Consider the following 24260-nt stretch of genomic DNA (forward strand, 5'->3'; position numbering starts at 1 on the left):
AAATTAGGCCTCTCATGGAAACCCCACCACAACAACCCCAACAGAGCCATTGCAGAACCCAGTAACCCCAGCGGAACAACAAGCCAATGTGCCAAGCCAAACAGAACCAAAATCAAACCAGACAATCTCAAGAGTGGAAACAGAAGGGGGACACTTTTGCAAGCCTAGCAGAAGGAATGGCAATGCACAGAATGCCCAGGAGAATCCAGTGCCACTCTGGTAGGGCAAGCTCAACTAAAGTAATGTGCAACCAGAGAATCTCCACAGTAGAAACTGAAGGGGGCGGACTTTTGCAAGCCCAGCAGAAAGAATGGCTGTGTGAAGATTGCTCGGAAGACCCAGTATTACTCTGGAAGTGTAAGCTCAACAAAAATAATGTAAAATCGGAGGATATCTGGAGTGGAAACTGAAGGGGGAGCACTTTAGCACACCCAGAATAGATGGCAGTGTACAGAATGCCAAGCAGAACCCCAGTGCCACCCTGGCAGTACAAGCTCAACAGGACTAATGTGCACCCATAGATTCACAGACAGCAGAACAAATTCAAGTAGGGGGGTTGGCAAGCCCAGCAGAACCAATGTCAAGGTACAGAATGCCCAGCAGAAGCCAGTGCCACCCTGGCAGTGCAGTTTCAACAGGCCTGATGTCAAACCAGAGAAGAACAAATCCAAGCACTGAGTCAGCAACAGTGTAAAATCAGTGAAGGGAACAGAAAGCAACTCCTGCAAAGAAAAAATAAAACCTCCTGAAACTAAAAGTAGCAGCCTGGAAAGCTCATTGAATTCCCCCAAGACACAAAAACAAAAGAAAGACTAGGGGGTTAAAGGAAAAATCAGTCCCTGCAAACGCTGGCTCCCAGACTTCCTGGAAAATCCCAAATATTTCCGGGATTTTTCGGGACCGTTTTTTCAGTTTCTCGAAAAATCCCAGAAATATGTGGGAGAGCCGAATGTATCCAAAAAATACTGATAAGGTATTTTTGAGTATATTTTTGACACAGTTTCGCCCAATGCACATCCCTACCCTGCACTATGTGCCCATCACTTTTTGTGGTATGGTGGATGGTTGTTGTCAAAGAGCACCAACCAGCCTCCACCAGCTGGAGCTGCTTTGGTTTAGTCAAAAGTTTCCCAAAAGGGACAAAACATTAAACTCCGGGTCTCCACCCCCCAGTTTAATCAGTAGCTGCCACCAACTCTGGATCAAAAGTTAAGCCTCCAGGCACGGGGTCCAGAGTAACCCCTGCCAAGCTTCAAAAGTTAAGTGCAACGCTTACCCTGCAAGGTAGAGGCCTGCCAGGGAAAGATTACACTCCCAAAACTGTCTTAGGCTCTTTTGGTAGGTGGTTTTTACACTCAAACAAGGCACTTAGAATTTAGGCTTGGAATCCCAAAATCAAAAGACACAATCTATTTAAAGGCTAACAATTTATTATAAGATTCAGGCTGGTTTACAGGAAAGAAAAGGTTCATGAAGTTTCAAGCAAGAAAATAATAAACTATTTAGCATAGCTAACTAGTACATTCAAAAGCCTTTTTGGTTCAAAAGGATTGGCAAAGGTTTCTTGCATCAGGTTTATAGTTACCAGGTTCCAAAGATGCTTCCAGCATTCAAGTTTCAAAAGGTCCAAAGTTTTCTCCAAGCAGGTCAGCTTGACCAGAGTTATCCCCTCAAGGGCCAAAATCAAATGGGTTGTGATGCCACCAGCACAGCTCTCCTGCTGTACCCCAAAGCGTGCATGATTTGCTCAGGACTGGTCTGTCCTTATATTCGTTTTCTCAAAGGGATGAGCTCATAGAAGCCAATTGAGAAAATGAAAGGAATTAGCTGTTAATTAATCGCTTGGTCAGAAATGCTGACTCACTAAGAGGTGTTTTCAGGTGAGGAAGCCTGCAGAACTACCTGCACCTGGACATTGTCGTGATGGCTGACCGATTTGTTACTATGGCAATGCACGGCCTTGCATTCCAGAAAGGGGAGAGAAGGCTTTAACAAGCACCAGCTGGGGCTTACCTTACTCTCTCCACAAAAGCAGTTTTCAAAAGGAAACTATTTTTCTGTTCACAATATCACAAAATCATAGGCCTCCAGGCCTGAACCAAGGAAATCATGAACCCCAAGAAACTGAGGGACCTCAGCTTCTTGACAGTTGTTAGGGACAAGAGTTTTTCTGCATTGGTACCTTGCGTCACTTTGCCTGGCACATAGTTTCTAGTCTAGCGCTGGATGAAAATCTGCTCATCTACGCTTTTGCTATTTCCATATGGTTCACATTTTTATTCTTGGTTTTTAATAATGTTTGAATTTAATGTTGTTGCTAGCTGTGGACTTAGATATTGCTTATTTTTGTTTGTTGAATTAAATGCTATAGATTGAAAATCACTTTAGAAGCTATTAAAATGAACTTGTGGGCTTAAGCAGGGGTTCCCGGTGTCTTTTGTATGGTAAAGTTAACGACAGAATCAATCCAAGTAACATTCTCAATCTTCCTGGCTTCACCTCTGCCAGCAGCACTTTCCAGCTGCAGGAAAATATATAACCAGGGTCACAGAATCTACATGGAGTAATAGCAATGCAGGTTGGTGGTCTGCAGAGGGGAAAGGGGGCAAAATTGTTCACTTTTGCCATCAACAGAACTCAACTGATGCAAAAGAAAGGAGAGAGTTATTTGTCCTCTTCCATCTACAAATTGCAGCCTCCCAACCCACGCCCCTGGGAATAAACCTTACCAAGGTCAAGACGTCTTGGGAAGGTAGAGCCAGAAAGACCAGCAATTACCAGCACTTTCTGCTGACAGGTTAAAGAAATTGAATCAAAATGAGTTTCAAGAATTATTAAATGTGGAGTGTAACAGAGTCAGCCTAATCTATCTCACAGGGTTGTTGCTAGGATAAAACGGAGGAGAGGAGAACGATGTAAGCCACTCTGGGTCTCCATTGGAGAGACTGGCGGGATATTAATAAAGCAAATAAATAAGAAGAGTTGGTTTTTATATGCTGACTTTCTCTACCTTTTAAGGAGAATCAAACCGGCTTACAACCTCCTTCCCTTCCTCTCCCCACAACAGACACTTTGTGAAAGAGGTTAGAGAGAACTGTGAGTAGCCCAAGGTAACCCAGTTGGCTTCATGTGTAGGAGTGGGCAAACAAACGCAGTTCACCAGATTAGAGTCCACCACTCATATGGAGGAGTGGGGAATCAAACCCAGTTCTCCAGATTAGAGTCCGTCGCTCTTAACCACTACACCACGCTGGTATTACAGTGCAACAAAATTGGCAGCATTAAAGGATTGGAAAAGCAATGATAAATGGGTTCCGGGCTTGTGTCGTCAACCATTATATAATTTTTGTGTGTTTCCAAGGAAGGGGATGGGGAAAAGGTATTTCTGCCTTTGGTACAGTCTAGCCTCAAGGTATGCTGTCAGTGGAGTGAGGAGTAAAGTTGTGCATAACTCTAACAGTAGACATTCAACATTCCATGTGGAAGCTCTACTTAACAGGATGCCTTTTAAAATAAACATATTGTTTACAAACATTTTCGTGCATAACTTCAGTCACAAAGTGAAGATCCTTGTGATGTGATGGCAGCTGTTGCCAAAACAACTTTTTAAAAATCTGCAGAGCCTATCAGATCTCTAGTGGCTGATCAGAAGCCTTGCTGAGCAAACGTACCACCTGCCCCCCCCCCACTTTTATAAAACATTTGGTGGGCACCAGGAAAGGTGTTAGCAGGCACCATGACAACCACAAGCATCATGCTGGGGACCCCTGCTATATTGTGTGTGTGTGTGTGTTAAGTGCCGTCAAGTCGCTTCCGATTCATGGCAACCCTATGAATGAAAGTCCTCCAAAATGTCCTATCTTTTACAGCCTTGCTCAGATCTTGCAAATTGAAGGCTGTGGCTTCCTTTATTGAGTCAATCCATCTCTTGTTGGGTCTTCCTCTTTTCCTGCTGCCCTCAACTTTTCCTAGCATGACTGTCTTTTCCAGTGACTCTTGTCGTCTCATGACGTGACCTGCCATATTACCTAGCTTTAAATCAATTAAATACAAAATATTTTTTCATACCAAAATATCCTTTCAAAATGACTTCCATGTAACTTGTTATTGTAGTTAGTTCGCATAGAAATCTGAATACCTTATTTAAAAATCTCTGGTACTTTGTCTGAAATAATCAGTTCCTAGAGGTATACGAACAAATACTTTCTTGTAACATCTACAGTATTTCTTTCTGTTGGCTTCTGGCTATTTTTCTGGAATCTAGAGAAGCTCAGTTTTCTCTTGATGTGAGAGCTGTGGTTACCTCTCTCTTTAATGGACTCATATAATGTTACCTTATGCTGAGTCAGGACATTGGTCTATTTTGCTCAGTGATGTGCTGTAACTAGCATTACCTTGTCAGGATCTCAGGGAGAGGATGGACTTTCCCAGTGCTTTATCCGTGAGGTCCTTTTAAATGAGAATGATTTATTTATTTACTTATTTCATTTATACCCTGCATTTCTCCCCACTGGTGGCCCAAAGTAGGTTACATCATTCTCCTGTTCTCCATTTTATCCTCACAACAACCCTGTGAGGTAAGTCAGGCTGAGAGAGTATGACCGGCCAAAGGTCATCTAGCAAGCATCCATGAGAGAGTATGGATTTGAAGCTGTGTCTCACAGATACTAGATTGAGCCTGAGACCTCCTATATGCAAAGCCATTTGTTCGTTTGGAAACATGTTAATATAGTAAATATATAGTTTCCCATACAATCTGTATGACTAACAATAGTGGCCATGGCCATAATTGTATCTACAATTAGAAAAAAATTGGGGAGTTAAAACTATGTCTACAGATTTTTCCTTCATCTCAGTTCTCAAAAACAGTCACTGGCTCTCTTAAAGGCATGACTGTTTCAGCTTTGTGCCCCATTATACAATTCAGTTGGATGAATTCAGTATTCCAGATTAGTCTTCATTCACTCCTATTCTCCCCCCCCTCACATACACATCAGAAATCTGTAAAAGAATGGTTTGACTCAGACAGCTGGAATTGGGTTTCATGACTCCATACCAACTAAGAGATCATTTGCAGAACTGAAATAAAACTACTAGAAGAGGGGCCCCCACAAGTATTTGTGGGGAGTGCCTCATTTTTCCTTCCCCCAATATTTCCTCTTTCCCTTCCCTGGCAGCCCCCATAACCTCTCCCATTTTCCTGCTTCCTTCTCTTTTTCCAACCCACCCACCAACCTACTTTTATCTGCCCTCTGTCTTCAGCTTTCCTTCCTTCCCTCCCCCTGGCAGCCTCTCCTTGGGAAAACTCTGGCCAGGATGTGTGATGCCAGCTAAGTGAAGCCCAATTGCGTGGTGGGGAACCTGCAAGGTCTTGCAAGGGATACCTCACTTCCCCCTATATCCTCTCACCACACTATTTATTCTTTACCTCCTCCTGGCAGCCTCCATATCCTCACCTTTCCTGCTTCCTTCTTTTTTTCCCATTCACCCACTAACATACTTTTTATCTGCTCCCCACATCTTCAACTATGTTTATTTATTTGTTTACTTAATTTATACTTCACATTCTCCATAAAAGCCGCTTACATCATTCTCTTCTCCGTTTTATCCTCACAACAATCATGTGAGGTAGATTAGGCAGAGAATGTGTAGCTAGCCCAAGGTCACCCAGTGAGCTTCCATGGTAGAATGGGGATTCAAACCTAAGTCTCTCAGATCGTACTGCAAAATTCTAACTACCACACCTGGCTTTCAAGGGGTGACTGCTATTAAACAGGTCTGGGTGAGTCATGCAAGTCAGGTAGCAGCAAGTTTCCCAGTGGTTGCTACCGGGCATTCTCCAGTTTAGGAAAGGTATGGTCAAGTCTAAATGAATGTCTGCCTGGTTAACAACTCAAGAAAGCCATAAAAAAGCAAAAAGTCTTCTTTTTAAGTAGAAGTTCTGCCCCAATGACATCAACAGAAGGGAGCGCAGGATTTGGCAAAAGAAGTATAAGTTAATAATTAAGCAAGAAAAAAACAGAATTTGAGGAGCAGTTTGCTAAGAGCATCAAGACAAACAATATTACTTCCTTTAAATATATCCAGAGCAGGAAACCAGCTGTTAAGGTCCAGCTGGCCTTAGAGTAGGGGTACCCCTATGGGCTACCTCATGGGCTAGCTAGATTCCTCATTGGCCAAATCTTGTGGTCAGCAATGTGGCAAATTCAATGTAAGGGGATGCACATTGGAACAAAAAATCCCAACTTTAGGTATATGTTAATGGTGTCTGAACTTGCAGAGACTGAGAGGGAAAGAGAACTTAGGGTCATAGTGGATAGCTCAATGAAAGTGTCAACTCAGTATTCCACAGCAGTGAACAAGGAAAACTATGCTGGGGATTATTTTGAAAGTGATTGAAAAGAAAATGGCCAATACTTCAATGTCCCTGTATTAGAGTTACAGTGGATACTGTGTTCAGTTCTGGTTATTATATATCAAAAAGGGCATTGCAGAGCAGGAAAAAGTACAGAAGAGGGTAACCAAAATGAATAAAGCATCGGAGCACCTTTTCTGTAAAGAAAGGCTGGTGAGTCTAAGAGTTTTCAATGTAGAAAAAAAACAACTAAGAGGGTATATGATAGAGGTTTATAAAATTATGCACAGGATAGAGAGTGGGCAGAGAAATGTTTCTCCCTCTCCCAAAATATTCGAACTCGAGGGTATCCAATGAAGTTGATGGGCAGAAGATTCAGGACAAACAAAAGGATATGCTTCTTTACACAAGTGATTAAAAGGTGGAATTTTTTGCCAGAAGATACAGTTATGGCCACAGGAATAGAAATTCCTGGAGGAGACAAATTCATAGAGGAGAGGTCTGTTTGTAGCTACTAGCCAAGAGGCAACATCAGGGAGGTCCTTGGCTTCCATGCCTTGTTGTTGGCCCTCCAGAGTAACTGATTGGCCTCGGTGTGAGACAGGATTCTGGCCTAGACAGACCACTGGTCTGATCCAGCAGGGTTCTTCTTATGTTCCTAATGATGGATTTCAGAGGCATGTAGAATGAACAAGCAAGGCCCAAACATGAGGATGAAAGAATACACTTTACCTAGATGGGTTATGTATGTGCGAGCTAGGCTGGAACCACATTGTTGCAGGGGGTTGGACTAGATGACCCTGGTGGTACCTTCCAGCTCTATGATTCTACTATGATATGAACAATTTATGTCATTTCAGAAATAAACTAGACATTTTACTTTCATAGCTCATGAGATTTAATGTATGGGATAGGATCCATGTAGATGAGGAGAGGGATATGTTAAAATTTTGTAGGGAGCCAATAGAAATAATGCATGCATTTTAATAACAACCAAATATATAGGAATAATTCCTCTTGTTTTGTTGGCAAAGAGTAAAAATCACTTTAAATGTGGGTCTAACCAATTAAATATTGACCAAAAAACATATAACTAGTGTGGTTTTGTATGCTGTGAGGGGTGCAAATTTCTTAGATTTGTCTGAGTTTTCCATGGGAAATTTTCCATATTCATTTGATGTACTCAGTACTAGAAAATACTAAAGCAGATGTCATGTTTCATTGGGGCCAGACTTGTGTACTGCAGCTGAATTAAGAACATTTTTCTTAGAATAGTGCATTGTACTTTCTGTATCACTGTGGTATCAAGTAAAATCCAGGGGAAGTACCTTTTGGACTATCTTTCCCAGCAGAAAGATGGTCAGAAACTATTATATTACATTTGTACAGATCTGTTCACATTTTATAAACAAATTACAGCAGCTCTGACTCCTGGAAGCTTATGTGGGTTGAGCTAATTCTTATGGAATACTTTTCCAGTTTTATGATATCCAACTAGTTTTTTAAAGCTAAATATATAAATAATGTTTACAAATTTCTCTATTGAAGAATTTGGTTAACTTTTTTTCAGGATTTCAGCTTGCTAACCTTTTAATATTTGCATGGAATGTGCAATATTGGGTGATTTGAACATGTAAGGTAAATGTTACAAGAGTCTTCCCAGATTGTCTGAGACACTGGAATGTAATACGTGGCGTTTAGAGCTGAAGCCAGTCTTTCTCTTACTGTAGAACAGCTCCATATGTTTCCTGTTAACAGCTTTGTTCTCAAACATAGAGTTGTCCCAGAAACAAATAGAAAACAGATTCTTCAACTTGACTGGACAACTGAGTACAAAAAAGGTACACTTCATCTGTTCCACTGAATAATATTTCCGATAATGTACAACATTAAGTTAGAAAAAGGAATATACAAAGTACTCTTAAAGGTATGCTCCCTTTGTTTGGGCTAGATTCTGCATAACATCAGTGAAAGGCTCTAGTGTAGTCAGGTTTTACTCCCCCCTTCCTCCAGAAACTACCTGTGAGGCTCAAAAAAACAATGCCAAGGGTAGGAGGATGAAAAACATACAGTATTGGTGTCTGCACTGAGGAGGGGAAGGCAAGAAAATTGCACCCCCTGCCTGCTCTGCCAGTGGCACTTTAAGAGAAGAAAGATGATTTCACTTACTTTCCCCTCCTGAATGAAGTTGTCCATGTTGTGTGACTTTTTATCCATGTTGGTGGGATATAAAAAGGGCACAGCTTTTATTGATTGCAGCTGTAGAGGTTTGGCTTGGAATTGGGGGTTGGATCCGGCATACGACTCACTTGCTGATCAATGAAAGGCCCCATCCCTCAGCCTGCCTGCTCAGGGAAACACCCTGGGATGGCAGAATAGATGTGATGCATATGGGCGATTGCCACTGATTGTTCCTCCAGATACCTCGGGATGAAGTGTGCCCGACAGCCCCTGAGCTGGGCATGCCTCCTGAAGCCTCTGCTCTCAAGTTCTCTTAAGGGGACCCCCCAACTGGGGTGATGGGCATGCAGGCCTAATCTTCCCCCATGTATCCAGCCCCTTGTCAAAACTGTCCACCAAGTTGTAATGAAACAGCAAGACAAAACAACAAAGGAAAACCCTTAACATCAATGTTAAGAGCAAGTACAAGCCTAGAACTGAGGGAGAGAGGGTGGGAAAACAGCCAAAGGCCAAGTGCAGCCCTCTGATGTCTGCCCACTCAGGCCTGCCTCCAAGGCCTGCCAAGCTAGCTCTCTGATTGGCTGGCTGGGCAGCAGGGCTTCAGGGGACTGCAGAAACTGCACGGGCCCTGGGATGATGACCGCATGCCCAGAGAACAGCTCCCAGCCCCAGCTTTTGGTACCACCCCTGCAGAGTGCAAAAGGGGTCCAAGGATGCACACTACCTATTAGGTTAAACTCTTAGGATGGGATGCTATCCTGCTCCTGCTGGTCAATAGTTCACTGTAGGACTCATTCCCTCACTGCTCCAATAGTTTTTAGCCAGATTAGCCAATGGTAGCAATAGTATGGTTTGGTTTTGAATTCCTGTTGGGTGGAAGAGCAAAGTATAGCACTTGTAGAGTTGTTACAGAGAACTGATAGGTTAAAGTTAGTACACTATTTTGTGTCATAATTCTGTCCAATCAGTTAAAGCCATTTAGCATGAGAATGCAAACTAAAGTTTTCTGCCAGCATGTGAAAAAATGCATTTTTTTTCAGTGTATGGTAAAAAAAAATTGCTTTAATTCAATTCATGTTTGGGTTACTTTGTTTATATTTATATCCCCTTTATAATGACACGGCCACATACAACTGAATCCCTCCCATGTTATGTAAGCTGCAAGATGGCGCTCCTGTAGTGTTCTGCAAGCCAGCCAGCTGACAGTTGGAAGACCAAATCTCTCTTTTGTCCCTCAGACTAAATACTTTTATGCTACATTGTGTTGTGGTGCACCCTGAAGAATACAGTCATCAGGCTGTTTGAATCTATATACAGGCATACCTCATTTTATTGTGCTTTGCTTTATTGTGCTTCGCAGATATTGTGTTTTCGAACAAGTCTATCGGCACCATTTTTCCAAAAGCATGTGCTCACATCATGGCTCTGTGTCACATTTTGGTAATTCGTGCAATATTTCAAAGTTTTTCATTATTATTACAGTACATTTTTTAGACATAACTTTTATATGCACTGGGAAACCAAAAGATTCATGTGACTCGCTTTATTGCGATATTCGCTTTATTGTAGTGCTTTGAAACCAAACCCACAATATCTCCGAGGTATGCTTGTATCTAATTCCACATGTGCCCCCTGCCTGCGGATACTTAAATCTGTAGATGGGGGCACACATCCCCCAACAGATTTTTCTGCAGACTCAGGGGGACCCCCTAGTTCTACAAAAAAATCTTAATTTAAAAAGAGAGGTTTAAATCCTCCCGATTAAAAAAAAAGCATTGTCTGCACACTCACAAACAACGCTCCTTACTTTGAAAATGGCAGCAGCTGCCACAGACAGCTAGGTCTGGGTGCATTGGCCGCTGGGCCAGGCTTCGGCGGTGGCAGATGCTGGGAGCAGCTCCCAGTCTGCGCAGTGGTGGTGGACCCCTCAGGGACGGCTGCCACTGCCACAGAGAGCCGGCATGGGATCTTCACTCGTGAGGGGAACATGGGATTCCGCCTACATGGGGGAGGGAACTCCCCTGCGAGGAGGAGATGAGAAACCCCCCCCCCTGTGAGTTTTGTGGGCTTTACTTGTAGTATACTAAAGTGTATCGGTTAGCAGTGGCATAATGATAGCACTAAAATTCTGGCATGCAGTACATTTGTTTGACAATTGGTTCTGCTAAATTTGTTATAAATGCAAGAGCAAATTTTATTGGGTTAAAAAAAAAAACCTTAAATCTATAAAGCACAGTAAGATCTTCAGGGATTTAAGAATAATGCTGTTACCAAAATTAGAGTTGTATTCCGTGTGTGGAATATAGTCACAGCATTTAGGTACTAACGTGTGATTATTGGGTTTACTATAATAGAAATGTAAAATGTGCATTCATATGTGGTCAACTGAAGATTCTATGCTTCCGTTTTTGATTCCTACCCATAATTTGAAACCTCAAAGTGTACTTGACTGTGTTTTGAACATAATGCTATTTCTAGTCTACTTGCGAATGCAGAAGTCTTTTGACTTCTTTCCTTCATTCTTCTTATGTTTGGAGTACCTATGCTGTAATTTTAATTATTGTAGAAGCATCTTACTTATCATATTGTTAATGGTTTAATTTCAGAGTTTCTTTTGACACAATAAGCCCTGTTCCCATAAGAAGTTTTTTGGGGTTTTTTTGAGGTTAACAGGAAAAGAGAAGAAATATAGACAATAACTTTTGCACTAAAGTCATTGCAAAGTTCAGGCTTTTCACCATGGAGTTATTCTGCATTACTCAAAAATGGACATATTTCCGGCAACAAGTAGATTCCTTGCATAACATAAACCAAAAGAGGCAATAGTTCAACAGTTCTTTGATCCTGGAAATTGCTGTCAATCTGCTACATGTTTCTTTGCCTTGGAGAGATGCAGTGGGCTTTGCTTTGCCTTGGAGAGATGCAGTGGGCTTTGCAGAAAGAAGGTCAACTAGTTATTATTTCAGAGTTATAATTATTTCCTTTCTTTTTCAAGGATGGATTATGATTCAAAAGAAGGCTCTTGGTTTCAGAAATCCTCTTTAGTTAACATCTTCATTCCAAAAAATAAATAAAAAATTAACACATTCTGGGATCTTCACTGTGCTCTCAACAGGCTAACCTAAAGCAGTTCCACATGCCTTCTATTTTTGTCTTCATGGACAGGAAGCCCTTTCTTTCTCTCTGTATGATTATGAGTACAGAGTTTCATCCCTGTTAGTAGTGCCTATTATAGACGGGCAACCCATTCCTGAGAGGAAGGGCTGTGCCAGTGACCGGAGGCAGCGCAGCCATGCTGCCTCCAAAGGAGGTTCCCCCCCCCACACCCACACACACACACTGAGGATGAAACCTTCCCCTTTCCTCACGAACCCGTGCAACCACTCCATAGGGTTGCCTGGGGATACACTATCTAAAAATGCTGTCCAGGGCCCCCCTCCGGTGTCCGTGCCACCCTGGACAGAGTAAGTGGCACGGGTGCCGGTGCAGGGGGTCTGAACGCCAGAGCAGCCCCTTCCTGGCCTCCAAAGGACTTTCGTCCTTTAGGCTCGGTAATGGGCTGTAAAGATCCTTTTCCTAAGGAGTGCATCCCCTACCCTTTCATGAAGGGTCAAGATTGTACTTGTACCTTCTAAGAGCTCTTTCTATGATTTGCTTAATTATCACATATATTTAGTGTGAGCTCTTGACCCATCGAACCAGAAATCACCACAGAGACAATCAGATTCCAAGCAGATGGCTTTACTGGTCAAATAGGCAATACAGTGCATGGAAGGCAAGATGAAAGCTATGGCTTGTCTTGCCCGTTATTTGGAAATATAAGGCAGAGAAACGGCGGGAGATTACAAAGCATAAACAGAGCATTATTTCCCAGGAGTGGCGTTCCCAGGCTTTGGTATGTGTAGCCGTCCTTGAGTCTGGACGGTTCAGCAGAGAAACGAAAGGAAACATCTAAACCGAGATAACAGCGTGACATCCTGCTCCCCTTAAGTCCTCCTCCCATCCGGCAAGGGGGCTGGTCTGTCCGGGTAGGCATTGTGAAAGGCGTTGACGAGTTTGGGGGCGGAGACATCCCGCGCGCGAACCCACTCGTCATAGGCAGGGGGGGAGTGTTTCCAGCGGATCAGGTATTGCAAGGTCCCATGGTGTATGCGGGAATCCAGGATTTTGGAGACTTCGAAATGTTCCTCCCCCCCCCACCATTATGGGTTGTTCAGGAGGCGGCTCCGGGTGCCATTGTGGGGAAGCAACATGGGGCTTTAGAAGGCTGACATGGAAAACGGGGTGCACACGCCTCAGAGTTTTGGGGAGAGACAGTTCCCCCGTGACAGGATTTATGAGGCGGGTGATGGTAAATGGGCCAATGTATCTAGCACTGAGCTTATGGCAAGGACGGGTGGAGCGCAGGTTCTTGGTGGAAAGGTATACCAGGTCACCCACTTGCAGGTCCATATTTGGGGAACGATGCTTGTCAGCCTGCGCCTTGTATTTGCACTTGGCTCGGTCCAGGTTGCTAATCAGCCAGGGCCATGTTGTACGGAGGGTGTGAGCCCATGAGGCAATGTCGGCATCCCCCTCCCCCTCTGATCCTTCTACAGGGGTGATAGGACCGAAGTCCTGTCCATACACCGCATAAAACGGGCTGAAACCTGTGGATTGATGTACAGCATTATTGTAGGCATATTCTGCAAAAGGCAACAGTTCTACCCAGTCATCTTGGTGGTAATTGACATAACAGCGCAAATAACATTCGAGTACAGCATTGACACGTTCAGTTTGACCATCCGTTTGGGGATGGTATGCACTAGACAACCCTTGTTCCACCCCCACCAATTTGAGAAAAGCTTTCCAAAACTTAGCAACGAAACTACTTCCGCGGTCGCAGATTATCTTGCGCGGAAACGAATGTAGCCTAAAGACATGTGACAAGAAGAGGCGGGCCAACTTCTGAGCGGAGGGGATCCCCGCACATGGAACCAAATGTATTTGCTTAGAAAATAAGTCAGTGATAACCCATAACACAGTTTTTCCCCCGCTGAGAGGGAGATCCGTCATAAAATCCATAGCAATCACTTCCCAGGGTTTGCTGGGTATTTCAAGTGGTTGCAGTAGTCCTGGGGGTTTGCCTTGAGATCGTTTGACCGTGGCGCAAACAGGACAGCTGCGAATGAAAGAGTCAATGTCAGAACGCATTCCCCCCCACCAGAACTGCCTGCGCAACAGGTGAAGGGTCTTTAGGAACCCAAAGTGTCCAGCTGTTTTTACTCCATGAGCCAAATGTAAGACTTCTTTTCGGAGCGTTTTGGGCACGTATAATTTCGAGTGTTTGTACCAACAACCTCCTCGTTCGATTACATCGGGAGGCAGGGTTTGAGCGGAGCGTTCCATTAGGCATTGTGCCCGAAGGGAATTTAAGAAAGACTCGGAGACGGGAACCCCCCCTTTTTTACGGTGGAAGCAGGAGCAGATATGGGGGTCGACGAGGGGGAAGCGCTTACGTGTGGTGGTGCGCTGACTGCAGGCGGCTTGGCGGCCGGTTGGGTTGGAAGAGTTGGTGCGTCGGCCACTGCGTGCTTCCGTTGTGGGGGCAGTGTTTGGGATCGGGTTTGTACAGCCAGCACGGGTAGGGCTTCTCTTTGCGCGGGTGTAAATAAAGAGTCTGTTGGCCGATCGAGTTTCGCCAGGTACTGAGGCAGTCGGGAGAGAGCATCTGTGAGAACGTTTTGTTTTCCAAGGACATGCTTCAGGACGAAACGAAACTGAGCAAAGAAATCCGCCCAACGCTGTTGTTTCGCGGACAATTTATGGGTCCCTGTGAGGGCAGCTAGATTTTTGTGATCGGTCCAGACTTCAAAGGGTACTTTAGACCCCTCCAGGAATTGTCGCCACAGAGTAAGTGCATGGTGAATGGCCGATGCTTCTTTCTCCCAAATGGGCCAGTTCAATTGGGAGTGCGCAAACTTCTTTGAGAAGTAAGCGCAAGGGTGAAGGAGACCATCTGGTCCTCTTTGGAGAAGGGCCCCTCCCATAGCCACGTCGGAGGCATCGACTTGCACAATGAACATTTGATTCGGGTCTGGGTGCCGTAGCACGGGCTACGAAGTGAAAAGGCGTTTGAGGGCTACAAAAGCGGCCTGGCATTGATCAGTCCACAGTATCTTAGCGGAGGGTAACGTAGCCGAGCTTCCTTTACCCTTTGTTTTCAGCAGGTCGGTGATGGGCAGCGCCACTTGGGCGAAGTTAGGGATGAACCCGCGATAGAAACTGTTGTACTTGTTTGCGGTTGGAGGGAGGGGTCCAATCGAGGACGGATTGGACCTTGGCCGGGTCCATGCTAAGGCCATGGTGGGAGATTATATATCCCAAGAACGTTATTTTGCTCTGATGAAATTCGCATTTAGCCAACTTTGCAAAGAGTTGGTGATTGCGCAGGCGCTGCAGAACTTCTCGGACCAGAGCGACATGCTCATCCATGGTTTTTGAATAAATAAGAATGTCATCTAAATAAACCACCACCCCGCGGTACAGTAAATCGTGGAGGATTTCGTTGATGAGTTGCATGAAGACCCCCGGGGCCCCTTTTAACCCGAAAGGCATCACAAGGAATTCAAACATTCCAAAACAGCTAGAGAAGGCAGTGAGGGGTTCGTCTCCCTCGCGGATACGGACGCGGTAGTAGGCTTCTACTAAGTCCAACTTGGAGAATATACGTCCCTCCTGCAACTGCCCCAAAATATCTGAAATCAGCGGTATAGGGTAGGCGTTGGCTTGGGTAACTGCATTGAGCTTTCGGAAGTCGATGCATAAGCGCAGGTCGCCCTCCTTTTTTCGGACGAAAAATGCGGGGGCTGAGTTGGGAGCATTCGATGGGCGAATGAACCCTCTGGCAAGGTTTTTGTCCAAAAAGTCCCGTAGTACAGTGCGCTCGGAAGCGCTCATAGGGTAAATTTTACTCTTGGTTAATGTGCAGTCCTTCATCACCTCAATTGCACAGTCAGTGGCCCGGTGGGGGGGTAAGGCATCACATTTTTTAATGTTAAAGACATCCGCAAAGTCCTGGTATACATCAGGTAGGGACGGCGGTGATGGGACATCGGAGGTTAATGCTGGAGCGGGTGGAGACAGCACCGCAACTTGCTGTCGGTGCTGATCGCATTTGGGGTTGGCAAAGGAGATAGTGTTCGTCTCCCAGTCTATACTGGGACTATGACCTTTAATCCAGTTAATTCCCAGGACCACTTCAAATCGGATAGGGGCTATGGTAAAGTCTATTTGCTCCCAGTGGGAGCCAATACCCATCGCCACCCCTGTAGTGCGATGATCAACTGGGCCCCCCTTGAAATGGCTCCTGTCCATTTGGGCAAATTGGACGGGGGCTGGTAAAGCCTCGGATTTGACTTTGAGTGCTGCAAAAGTGGCCTCATTGATTAGAGTGCGACCGCAACTGGAGTCAATGAGTGCCTTAACGGGTAGTTGGGGACCACCTTTATAGTGTTGTAAAACTGCGTCCACATAAACGGTGGTTTCCACTTCCTTCACCTTGGTGGGAGCTTTCGGTTTAGCAGGAGATTCTGCAGGGGTCTGTGGAGACGCTCCACTCACCACAGACTGGAGCCGTTTTTTGACAAATCAAGGGGGGTTTCCAGGTTCAAAGCTGGAGGATCCCATGGGTTCTCTTTGTCAGAAGAAGGAGAGTTGTCCCCCAATGGGGCATTTGTAATCCGGGACCCGGCGGGGTCACTCGATGTAGGAAGGTTAGATGAGTCCTCAACGTGAAGTGCAGAGGGTGTGGGTCTCCCCGGCGCTGCGCTGTGGGTGGCCGCGGTGCCTCTGCATTGAGGTCGTCCTCGAGCTCGGGTTGCCATGCTGGGGCGAAAGGGTTCAGGGCGATGTGGGCAGACTGCCGCAAAGTGGCCCAGTTCCCCATAAGTGAGGCAAGCTCCTCTTTGAAACCGTGTTTCGCGATCCTGGGGTGGACGCGGGGGCTTCCGTGGATTGGGGAGCGGTGCCTTGGGCTGGGGTTTTTGGACGCTTTTCTCCTTGTTTCTTTGGCAGACAAGGGAAATAAAGCGCCGGCGGCTTTCCACCTCCTCGGCTAATAGAATCCAATCCTCGAGGGTGTCGGGATCACCCCGCATATACGACCAGTTCAGAATGTCAGGGTGTAAGGCTTCTCTGAAATGGTGAATTAGGGTGGCTTCGGGCCAGCCCACAATTCTGCTTGCTAGTCTCTGGAATTCATCGGCAAACTCTCGAACTGGAGTAGAGCCTTGTCTTAGTTGTAGAAGCTCCGCTTTGGCTCGTTCCCCCAGAAAGGGATCCTCAAACCTCCTTCGTAAGGCAGTCATGAACAAGGGTTTCAATATGAAACAGTAGGACATCAAGATGAGATTACTCAACTGTGGAACTGTTTCCCCCATGCGTGTGACTCTTTGTTCCTCACTGCAGTACTCCTGGCTCATTTGTATTTCCTGTTCTTAGCTTTCTTGAACTGCTGCCCACAGTTCTGACCTTGACAACAGAGAGTTCATAACTTTGGTTCCCCCTCTTCCTGTCACATGGCTCTGATGTCACTGTCAGCAGATCTTGTGTATCTGTGTATGTAAAGCCTGAAGACCACTGCTATACAGTAATAAAATTCAAACAGGAATCCGTAGCATACTCGAAAATGCCGGCAGGAATGGCTGCATGTGGGACAGTGCCCTCTTCAGTGCTCAAATTTGTTGTAATATATCAAATTGTTTTTCAAAAAAGAAGAAAATGTCTTTTCTTTTTTCTTTAAAAATTCTTGATATGCCAGGATTAGACTGCCATCCTCTGTTGTAACTGAGTAACTATTTTGCAGGAAGTAAAACTTTAAAAGAAAGTAAAGAATGGATAAGCAAAACACGCATCTGCAGGTTATGCATAAGGATATTTAAGCATTCATTTGCCTAACTGCATAATAAATACATATTTATCTGCACTTCATAAGTGTTGGAAATCAATTTTTGTCTCAATGAAATTTTGTACTAAATTTATATTTTGTATTTCACATGCAAGACAGTATTTCAAAGCATTTAGAAAGAAAATAAAGGTTAAAGGAATGGAAAACCAGAGATCAAACTAAAATGGGGAGAAGGAGTCATTACCCATACAAGGATACTTGCAGTGAGTGATCATATTCACCTGCCCATTGTTCTGTTTCTGCATAATTAATTATAGTACCCTTTTCATTGCACAGGATCCAACTATAGTTGTCTCTAGGTTTAGTGTTGGAAGGCATATTGTATTTTGGTTGTTTCAGTACTTCTTATAGATCTAGCTTAGTACATGCTCCGCTGAGGAGATAAGCTGCCTTTTAACTTTGGCTTGTCCCCCCCACTGCTGACACTATTGATCAATTAAGTTGATTAATTAATTAATTATATGCCTCACTATCAATGGAGATCCCATAGTGATGTACAAATTAAAACCATCATGAAAATAAAAGCAAGCAGTGCAATATTAAATAATATGTGCTTTCAGTAGTAATTAATTAAATAGTAGCAGCCCATATAAAAGGGTAAAAGGCAACACAAAAATGCTTGGTAGGTACACAAAATTAAATGGTAGGTTCCAGGTGGATAGTTACTAGGGGGGGCGCATTCAATAAGAAATGCCCTTTCTTTAGTGGTCTTTCATGTCACCGTGTGTGTGTGGGGTAATCACAAAGAGCAAAGTACACACAATGCAGGTTCATAACTTGAGGGTGCTCTTGGCTCCTGGCCTACAGCTGGAAGCTCAGGTTTCCACTGTTTACATAGTGCCTTTTATCAGGTTGGGCTGGTTCACTAGCTATGGCTGTTCCTCAAAAAGATGTCCAGTGCTGTACAGTGAGCATGGTGATTCATGCTCTGATCGCATCCAAATGATATTACTGTTAAGTATTCTATATGAGACTTGTCTTTTGAAAACAGTTCAGAAACTTCAGTTGGTCCAAAATGCAGCGGCCAGACTACTGTCAGGGTTTGGTTACAGGGAGCATCACCTGTAACATCACCTCATTTGGGAATGCCCTCCACCTTGAGGCTTGCCTAGTGCCTACTTTACTTTCTTTTAGACACCAGGCTAAAACACATCTTTTTATCTAGGCTTTTAATTAGGAGTTTTAGCTTATCTGCTTTTTAATGGCCTGTTTTATGGATAGTTTTTATACTGTTGTTGTTCAGGGGCTTGTTTTTTAATAGCTTGGGTTTTTATACTGTGCTTTTTAATTATAAGCTGCCTCAAGCAAGACTGTGGAGGCAGCATAGAAACATTCTAAATAAATAAACTGGAATTACTGAGGACTTCAAGTGCAGACCATTATAGTGGGCTAGCCTTGAGGTAATCATAGCATGGATCCATGTGGCTAGGTCACCCACATGGAATGCATTCACTTGCTTCTGAGATCTGAGGAGATCACACTAGCCTGGGCCATCCAGGTCAGAGCTGTCTATTTTTACTGATGCGTATTCAGGTCAAATCTGTTGTGTGTGTGTGTGTGTGCGTGTGTGTGTGTGTGTGCCGTCAAGTCACATCTGACTTATGGTGACCCCATAGGATTTTCAAGGCAAGAGACATTCAAAGGTGGTTTGCCATTGCCTGCCTCCGCGTCATGTCCTGGTAGTCCTTGGAGGTTGCCCATCCAAATTCTAACTAAGGTCGACCATGCTTAGCTTCTGAGATCTGACAAGATCAGGCTAGCCTGGGGCTATCCAGGTCAGGATCTGTAGTGTACAAAGCATTTAATCAACTCTTGCAGGTACACCACCCCTTCCTTCCAAAGCATTATTTGGCCACATCTGTCCAAAGTCTGGTTGTATCACAGTAATGCTATCTTTTGGAGGCTGGAGGGATTAAATGATGTGTTTTTGATTGGTTTAAATAATTTGTTATTGTTGGAACTCAGATGGTTGATGTGGGAGACCAGATGTATCAGTGGGGGAAGTGTCGAGGCTTAGTCTTATCTCCTATGCTATTTAGTTTATACGTAAAGACCTTTGGCAAAATCATTCATGGTTTTGGAATAGAGTGTCATCAATATGCTGCTGATACCCAGCTCTACATTTCTTTATCCAAATCACCAGGTGATGCTATAGAGTCTCTGAACCAGTGCCTGACTGCTGAAGGCTAAGGGTAGACAAGCTGAAACTGAATCCTCAAAAGACAGTGGTAGTGTTGTTGGGAAGGCTGATACCTTGAAGGACATGGGACTCCCCACTTTTGATACGGTTACCTCAGGTTAATATAAGTTAAACTTGAAGCAGTTGTAAAATATTTTGTTTTTATTTGAAAGGTGTGATTTATTTAGTTTCAAATATTTCAGTGTAAAAAAGATGGACAAAGTAGCAGAATATGCAACTGTAGGTAAATTAACATCATTAGTGCATAACAGATCAATCTCTAAATTTTATGGAAAATATTTTAATCACATAATTTTAATTATCAAAAAATAGAATGTAAGAATCTAAGCAATATGTAAATATAATTAGAAACTAGAAAGCCTAGTCAAAGAAAGAGATAAATGGATTGTAATCAAAATAAGCTCCAAAACAATTTAACAATTTGTATGTGTATGTTTGTTTTGTTTGAAAAATAATTTTAAAAAATTAAAAAAGAAATTGACATATTAACCATCCAATGATGTTTAAATTTTAAAATTAACGTTTAAAAAAATTAAATTGAGACCCTGATTGTCTTTAAAAACAGCAGTAGCTATGCCTTTGATTATTCTACAGTTAGGTGGTGCCATTGCACTAAAGAATCAAGTTGGGGTAAAAGCAAGTATCAGATTGAGAAAAAGCATGATGCGAGTTTGCAATATTTGTGGTTCAAAGCAGTATTAAATATATTGCAGGAGTCATACCATAGTGCTCTGAAGATAATGTGCCAGCCTCACTTACTGAATTCTCTACTCTACTAAATTTACAAAAAAATATAGCAAGAGAGACTTTCTCTGGAATACCATTGCTAGCTATTGTTAGATTTAATATATATTTACTGTGTGTATTGCTCCTTTATTTATAAAGTCCTTGATATACATGTTGGGTGATAAAATAGTGATAGGTCTAGGACTGCATGGTGTCCCAAGGCTTTCTTGAGGAAAATCCTGCTTAAAAAACATGCTGCCAGTGAAGTTGGTCTAACAGCCCATTCCTGAACCTTTGGTGGCCAGGGACAGCATGATTGAGGCGCCGCTGCAGCGCCTCCAAAGCCGTTCTCCAGCCACCGAAAGGTTTTAAAAAGCCTTTTAAATGTTTTTTTGTTTGAAAATGGGGCATTTTGCCCCATTGAAAACAGCGAGGCTGCACCCACAAAAAGCTGGCGCAGCAAAACTGTTTTTGTAGACGGCGTACCCAGGGCGAAAAGGGGTCAGGAAGCTGCCTACTGGCAGCTCTGCCCCCCCGGCACACCCAGGAATGCCCCCCGACATGCCGGCACAGGGCTTTGCGCCAGTGGGATGCTGGTGGAAGGCTAAGCCAACATCTCTGGGCTGTGCTGCCACGGCAGCGCAGGGAGGCCGGCATGAGCAGCCCAACACTGGCATCCCTGCCTCTTGTGGCGGCACAAGTGGCCCGGGTGCTGGCACAAGCAGCCTGGACGCTGGCGTGGGCACTTGCGCTCCTCCTGAGATCTTTCCCACCAAGAGCTCAGGAATAGGCTGTTAGAGAACAGGAGGAAAGTCAAATGTGAACCTTCACTTACCAGCATTGGGAATTCAACTAAAGGGGAGGGGGAGCACATTGCTTGTCACTTGCTTTCCTTCAACATGTGGTCTAAGGACAGGAATTGTGGTTTGTGTCCTTTAGGTGCATTGTCTTCAAACATAATCCCCCACCCCAAAAACTCCTGTAAATGTTGGAAGGTATTGGTTTTAGAAACCTTGTATGGAGAAATCACTTCTCTTTTCTAGCCTTTTACTCCTAAAGCTTGATTTGTTTGTTTGTTTGTTTAGAACAATGTATGCTGCCTCTCCAGAGTCCTGCTAGAGACAGTTTACAAATAAAAGTGCTATAAAATCATCATAAAGTCCCCAAAATTTTAAAAAGTCATTAAAATGTTCAAATTTTCAGGTAATGAGAAGCAATAAACCAACCTGAGAACAGTGGAACTCTTACCGTGCAATCCTGAATAGGGGCCAAGTGCCCATAGGAGCCGGTGTGACCCCTACACTGGCATCCGTGCCACTTGCGCTGTGCAAACTAGCACGGACGCCAACGTAGGGTGACTTATGCCGGTCTGTGTGGATTGCGGCGGCAGCACAGCTCTTGGACGCTGCCATGGCCTCCTGCCAGCGTTTCCCCAGTATATCTCCCCACGCCAGTTTTCTTGGGGCGGAGGTGCCTTTAGGCAGCTTCCTAACCTTTTTCACCCAGGGAATGCCCCTCTACGCTGTAGCGGGGCTACGCCAGCAAAATATCCTCGCTAAAGTCCATGGGACATTTTTTTACCTTTTTATTTTCTTGTGTTTATTTTTATTTTTTCTGGCTGGGAAGCCTCTGTGGAGGCAGTGTGGCTGCGCTACTCCTGGCCACTGCAGGAATGGGCTGCCCAAGATCAAAGACATGCAAATGCTGTTGATATATAACAGGAAAAGTCAAAACAAGTCAGTGTGTTACTCTTTACTGTTGAATATGTTAATAGGATTTCCATTTCTGAATCACTCTTCCACTGACAAGGCCCCTATTTAATTCCATGAAGTGTTATTTAAGTACATAGGAAAAGAATTAGAGTGTTTTTATAGCATTACTCCAATGTTTTTTTGCCATAAAAGCTCTCTATAAAAACAAATACATGAGATTTGTAAACATTTAATTAGAACCTTAAGACATTTTTGAGTTACCTCCAAAATGCAGTTTGAATGCTGCGTGCGTAGGAATTCAGCTACCTTAAAGGCCACAGCATAAAATTAATTATCTTCCACTCCGGTTGATGTTTAATAAAGATTTATGTTCTTTACAATAGCACGGCTTTTTCCCTAGAAAATTCAAGCCTGAAGAATTTACTCTAGACGATGCATTAATGACTTTTAATTACTGTCTAGTACTTTTGTCTGGTTAGCTGCCTTGAGTCTAAGGAGATAAGGCACGATACATATGTTTTAAATAAATAAATCTTGGTTGTGTTGTAATTAGGATTTCCTGCAGTATGTTGTATATAACTGAATCTCGCTCTCATTTGTGATAAAGCAAACCTTGAACTAAATCTTTTGGCTATCCAGAAGATTTTGTAGAATCTTAGATCTCTATACTAACTGCATGTTTATTTTCATGTGTTTGGGAATGCTCTTCCAGATCACCCTCCCCATCAGACCAGATCTAGTGTGTGTCCTGCGTAATGTGTGGGGCCGGATTAAAGCGTACTCCCTCAATGTTTTTTTTTTCTTCCTACCCATCCTGGTCCGTGATTTAAAGAAGATATGTCAAGATTGCTCACAGTGTTCCTTTTTTGCCTGGCCCTGAGAAAAATAGTTAACGCAGGGTAAAATGTGTGATGAAGGCTTAGAATTGAAAGTAATATGAACAGAGAGGGATGAATATTCTTGAATGTCTGTATAGTGCTGAATACACATGAACACATGGGACAGCCTTCTGATGAGTCAAACCATTGATATAGTCTAGCAGCAGCTCACCAAGGTCTCAGGTCTTTCACGTCGCCTACTGTCTGATGCTTTTAACTGGAGATCCTGGGGATTGAACCTAGGCCCTTCTATATGCAAAGCAGATACACTACTACCAAGGGATATCCACACTCTCAAAATATTTACAGCTACATTTTGATTTTTGTGTAATGCCCAGTGAGTGTATAGAGCTTCCCAATGTTGTTGAGGAATATGCAGAACATTTAATCGCCAACAGAGTGTTTCACATATTGTGTCATCCCTGTGCATACCTGTATTTGGAGGCAATGCATTAAAATGTCAGTCATACAATACATCATCCAACATAGCTTGAAGGTTATATGTATTGATGGATAATATATATGATCCCACGTTCATACTCCTACTTTGTAGATATTTCAGTGATGTTTGGGGAATGTGCACAATGTCCAGATTTATTTACATTCACTATTCAATTAAGTACAATTTGAACATGAATTATATGCAACAATAAGGCATTTACACTCGAAACAAACCTCTAATGAAACTGGCTAAGGATCAGGTACAAAATTTAGAATACACATATTGAGCGTGTTGTATATTGGGTGGGGGGAATCCTACAACTGTCTTCCCCTAAGTTAGGAGTCTTGTTTTGTGGTACCTTGCTCTGGAAGAGAAGACCTCTCATTTAGTAGAATGGAGCTGTAGGATGAGCAGTTAATTGAAACAGAATAGGCCATGGTGAGATAATATTACATGATCTCACTACAACATTTTTAAGAAACAGTTTTTAAATGAACTTAACATAGTTAACATGAATAACACATTTATGCTAAATATATGTGTAAAGTAGCCACTGTAGTACAGAACTATCATTAGTTAAGTAAAGTATGGATAACTAATCAGTTTATTTAGCCATAGCCAAATATAGTTTGCATTATATGCAGGATGAATTCAGCAATGTTACAGCACTCAATCAATAATATGATGGCCACAATAAAGTGGCTTCAATGTGCCCACATGCTTCCACTTTGTCCCTCGTAAGCAATGAGAATACTGCATATGTTTGAAATTTCTGCTTTCGTGGTTTTTTCCTTCGCAGTAGAATTCTATGCCCCAGTG

General features: G+C 43.4%; 1 protein-coding gene across 1 annotated transcript in view; it reads left to right on the top strand.

The window, feature by feature from the left end:
* Nucleotides 1-24260, top strand: part of CENPP (centromere protein P) — a 191992-nt gene that overhangs the window by 61354 nt on the left and 106378 nt on the right. The gene's annotated exons all lie outside the window — the stretch shown is intronic.

The sequence above is a fragment of the Euleptes europaea genome, chromosome 1, assembly GCF_029931775.1.
Source record: "Euleptes europaea isolate rEulEur1 chromosome 1, rEulEur1.hap1, whole genome shotgun sequence".
Lineage (NCBI taxonomy): Eukaryota > Metazoa > Chordata > Lepidosauria > Squamata > Sphaerodactylidae > Euleptes > Euleptes europaea.